This window comes from Echiichthys vipera (genome assembly GCF_963691815.1).
Source record: "Echiichthys vipera genome assembly, chromosome: 4".
Taxonomy (NCBI): Eukaryota; Metazoa; Chordata; class Actinopteri; order Perciformes; family Trachinidae; genus Echiichthys; species Echiichthys vipera.
Window position 1 is genome coordinate 21,329,582 of NC_139829.1, and position 5,685 is coordinate 21,335,266.

Sequence of the window (5,685 nt, forward strand, 5' to 3'; positions counted from 1 at the left end):
CTTCGTGTAAATATGATATAAATAAAAAGTTGTTTTCTGATGTTGCATTTTCTCCTTTATTGAAATACGAATGGTATTTTCGTCTTTACGACACTAATGATACAAAACAAGCTGCAGTGTTTGGAGCAATGAATGGGGCAAAATGCAACAAGGTTCTCTAGATGAAGCTGCACAAGAGAGCCTAAAAAAACATAAGCTGTTTCATCGACTTATCACCGTACGTCTAGAGCAAAACACAACCTTGAATCAAAGGCTTTGACTAAAAGTCAAAAATCTGAGGAATGACTTGACAGCAGTTCCTCCTCATCCAGTTTGACCAAACTTCGTCATATAAACATTTTACGTTGACAGTTGTAAGATTTATTGTGAATATCATGCTGCAAGACCTCTAAATCCTAAGTGTTAGAGTTTATGTGTCTTTTACATGATGTCTTTTAAAAGGACTTGAAACTATTACTTTTTGTCAAGTCCATGAATGAAAATAAACCCTTTTAGTCTATTTATAAAGGAGCTAAATCATGTTAAACTGCAGGTATTGCATTTGAATCTAGCTCAGTGTGGCAAATGGTACCTTCCATGTGTGTGAAAATCTGTTTTGGGCCTTGAAGATTGTCTTGGCAGAATGCCACACAGCTGGAACACATCAGCTCCAGTATATTTACCCTCATTCTTTCTTTCTTGGCCAATTAACTGAAGTGCAAAATGTATAAAGACAATTGAAGGCTTTGTATTGAAACAAAAGCAGTCCAAACTATGATTAATGAACAATCTGTATGAGATTTGGCAGACACCAGGGGCGCCCAATACATTGTATGTGTTTGTTTGTACCAGGGAACTATAGTGTCAGTTAGTTTAGCCTCAATTGTGGCCATAAACTGTATTTTTGTGGTCTTTTGTCATTGTTCCCAACATTATTTTCATTTGTTAGGATTCATAGCACGTTGTAGCTGAGGATAATGTTGAAGCAGTTGGAGTACAGAGCCATTATAAGACACGTCCGAGACCCACCCATGAACATGAAGAAATTGTTTTCTCTTGCAGATCATTTATATGATATTTATCATGTTTAGCTTTGTATTCCACAATATTAAGAACATAACTTTCCTGAGTTTTTTTTCTTATCTTGAGGCCTTTTTTAGGCAAATGTTTGCACATAAATGCATACATATGTGACAAAGAATTATCAGATCAATCAGATTAAAAGCATTCACTAATACATATCCATTTCTGATTCCTTTGAGTGTCCCAACTATTTGCAATATTTTTTCTTCAACATACAATAAATGGTGTGATTGTTAAAACATCAACCACAACTCCCATGTTTGCAAGGAGGTGTCAATATGTTGATGTAACTTTTTGAACATAGAAATCAAAGAAACTAGCAACTGTGGATGTCAGAGGACAATTGCATACTGAAAAGTGGAATTTATTCGTATGCATTTCTATTCAGTATTATTGGCCCCATTTAAAAACACACAATAACATCGAAACTATAGACACTAAACATACTGTTAATTGTCTTATCTGACATGTAGCGAGGTAAAAATTTAAATACTTATTCTAGAATTTACTATATTTACTCTAGGAAAGTACCGGTACTAGAACTGAAGTTGAGTGCAGTACTTGTGTAAATGCAACACACCTCTATCTTATAATCAGCATTTTTACATCTTTACAGTGCTGAAGTGTAGCAGCAGATTTAAATCTCCTTTGTTTGTGAATGCAGCCATCAGTAAGCAAAATGCTAATCAGAACGCCCACTCTGTCCTAAAATCTTCATGTGAAGAATGTAGTGATCAGTCATTTAGGATTTTTTTGTTGAAGTTTATATTTATAGTTCTAGCCACATCACAGCACCCCAAGCAAGAAGATGCTAAATGCATATAGGCTGGTGTCATGAGTTACACACCTCATCCATCCATCAGCCACTGGATATTACTTCCTGACAAGCAGGCCCCAGGTGGAAAGAATCCAAAACACCGGCACACCACAGGGCTGCGTGCACAGCCGCCTCCATTCTTCTTGTTCGCTCACACATTCCTTAGTGTGCACATCACGGAGGACCTCTCCTGGACAAAATGCTAGAGAGAGTGGTGAAGGCAGCACAGCACATCACTGGCACGCACACTATTCTCCTGACTACGTCTGGCAGAAGATATAGGAGCATGGCTGCATGTACCAGACTTAAAGATCGTTTTGGGCCATCACGTTTCTCATGAAGATACTCCACATCACATACTTGCTTATCTGCCGTTTGCACTATTTACTGTTTACATAAAAATGCACTGTTCCATATCTAAATGTATATAGTACTACTTTTTAGTTACAGTATGTCATTCCATTTTATCTTTCCACTTACTGTCACTTTATCTATTGTCTTTATATTATATTTGACTTATTATTGTTGCCCTTTGTTAAACCTACATGAAACCAATCAAGCAGAAAGTTGTACTCAATCACTGATGGCCCCATTCAGTCACAACCTTTGTTTAAAAGCACAACAACTATTTGAAGTATGCATTCCTGTTAAACGGAGAGGTCAGGTTGACACGATCAGCAGAGCTGGTCACAGGTTAGTCTTTGTAGTTTCAGCTCTGTGGGCATCAGATTGATCTCTGCGATCCATTGATTGAAAATTCCATTACGACTGATACGCAAAGCATTGTGGGGAAAGTCTTTGAATGAGGAAATGTGAGCTGCAGGTGAGCAGCGTGACTCCTTGAGGGCTCCAGGCAAATGTGACATTGTGAATATGGAATGTAAATTTATGTTCATTTGTGTAGGGTTAGCGGACACAACAACATTGCTCCATACCTCTTTGGTCCCTTTCTCATTATTTTTTTGCCTTTCTTTCTCCTTTGCTGTCAAACGGGGGCTATAAACAAATGTAGATGACCATGTTTCTAGGCTTTGTGTGAACTAGCTGTCACTTTCAGAGTTTTGTTGGGGTGTTTGTTACCCTGTTCTATGAAAAGAAAACGTCATAACCTGACTTCTAAAAGCCCTCATATCTCTCATATTTAAAGATTTGATATGAAAGGCTGTCCCACATTGCACCAGTGTTAATAAAGGTACATGGATGCATTATAGACATGTATCAATATTATCAAAGTTTTAATCTTTTAACCACTCTTACATAAGCAGCCTTTCCGAGTCTGAGATTTTGTGATAACATGCACCTACAGAGATGTTTGAGATTAGATTTCGTATATCTGAGTATGCAAATATGTTTGTGTTGCACATGACCCAGCTCCAGGACTTAGTACTGTGAGTTCTTAGCTGTAATACTGCGTATATGTTTCGTTTTAGGTAAGAAAATATGGAATGTTCAGTATCAATGTCAGGGAACATGGGTGTATTGTTGCCTTCAAATGGAATTTGTGAACTTTAAACTATGAGCCTCCAGAAAAACTCCACATACAGGCTTATAAATACCACAAGAGGGTGGTATTCATATAGAACAAGGTAAACGTTACTCCACTTGAAGTTAACATATCTTGCAGTGTCATACATTTAGATTTGCATGTTCAAGACGTGCTGAATGACATTCATGATGATATGGAGGCGGTGAGTAGATGGACAAAGGAGCGAAATGCAGCTCAGGAACACAGGAGGAGGCGGTGTGGTGGTTGTCTCCTCACAGCAAGAAGACTCCTGTTACGAATTCAGGCTGGGGCCCCTCTGTGAGTCTGTGTGTCTCTACATCCCTACGATAGACTGAATACTGAAGTATTCAATTCAAAAATGCCGCTGGATGACGAGCTGTCATCTACACCAGTCCAATAGTTCCTAACGGATAATAAAAACTCTAAAACTGACTCCTGCTGTTCAGTCGTGCTGTTCAAGTCATGCTGTTCACGTGGTGCGGTTCATCTGAGGGCGCAAGAGACAATAACCCTGATCCAGTAGCTCGAGGTTTAAATGTTTACGTCATGATTTAAGATCACACACATCCAAAAGAAAACTGTCTATAGACACTGTTGGTTCATCCTGTGGCGGTTGTGCTTTCCTGATAATTATGGGGGAAAAAATTCAGTCCTCTGAAGACATTTCTGGAAGCTCCTGGTTAGTTGTGCTGCACGTACTTATCTGATCTTCTCTGAAATCTTCATTCTTCATCTCACACGCTTGGATTGGGGAAGAAGGCCCTGCACGCTTCTAAAAAGGTCAGGTTTACATATTTTCACTGCAGATAAACTTATACCTTCAAACTGTATGAGTTCATTGAATTGCAATGCTTCATGCTACCAACCTGTCCTCCTTGCACCTGTAACAGATGCAGAATAGTATTATTTGTGCCCTAGGTGCCCACCCATGCCAATGAACTAAAAGCTGAAAAAAGATAAAATGTTGTGAATGGATACTGTAAGAGTCTGTGTGGAAGCAAAATATGAAATCTAGTCGATGGTGGAAGAGAATTGAGAAGCCTGAGGCCCTAACTGTTCAGGTGTATAACATTTCTTGACTTATAGACAATGGACTTTTCTAACGTGTTCCTGAACGTCTTGGTGTCTTTATGTGTTGTATTTTTTTGAGGGATATTCTATACTCTTTTTACCAATTCTCGACTTGTCAAAACTGGTTTCACCAAATCTGTGAAACAAATGGTATCAACCCAAAAACTGCTGCAACAACTCATGAGACATAATTGAGCAACACGTTTATAACTTACTTCCTTCATAATCAAAATTTGAATGCCTCTAACTGAAACATGTTTATTACAGATTTATGACTAGAACAATGACACACATTGCTGAATTGCATCACAAAAAGTTCATATATTTGGTACCCCTAAAATGATATGTGGCCCCAGCTCGCCACCCTTATTGGAAATGATCTAGAACTGCTGCTGTTACAAAGTATAGCTGAGGTGCCACGCTGCACTGCAGAGCCCTACACATAACTGAGGACACACGCCAGCCTCAACACAAACAGTCCATAACTGCAAAAGGCATATCACAATGCCAGTTCTTTTGCGTTGTTGTCTAATTTAATTATAAATTATAATATTAACTTATATTATAATTATGATAATTATTATTTGTGCTTTAAAGTACCTGAGATCAAAATGTACAGAATGGACTCTACACACTTTAAAATAGACAGTTCTTGGCGTCTGTTCCTGTGATGAGGCTAATCCAGTTTATGGTCAACAAACAATATTTCTCTTCAATGTTTTCAGCTCATATAGGTATATTGTAGAATTCATTGTGACAGTATTTATTCCTCTGTCCTCTGCATATTGGAAAAATGACTGTGCTTTATAACTAGATGATATAAATACAATACAAGTTGAATACCTGATCATACCAACAGATGAGATGAAACATTTCAAGGATTGTAATTATTTAGTAAGTAAGACAAGACAAAGCTGAATAAACCAACATGGACTACATTGATTATTAGAAAATAATTTATTTAAAAAAACAAATATTTAATATATAAACAAAGTTTTACAGAGAAAATAAGTAATGTTTGTCATCAAATAGCCAGTGAAACATCAACTGCACTCATACATACATTTTCAACTACAAACATTAATTTAATATACTCTACTATACATATTTACATTCTTCATACATTTCCAGTGCATGTTCTCTGTGTATCTCTACAGAAGTGCAGTATCAAACTTAATCACTAACAATAACCTCTGTCAGATCGTTGTGTCTGATTTATTTTTCTTCA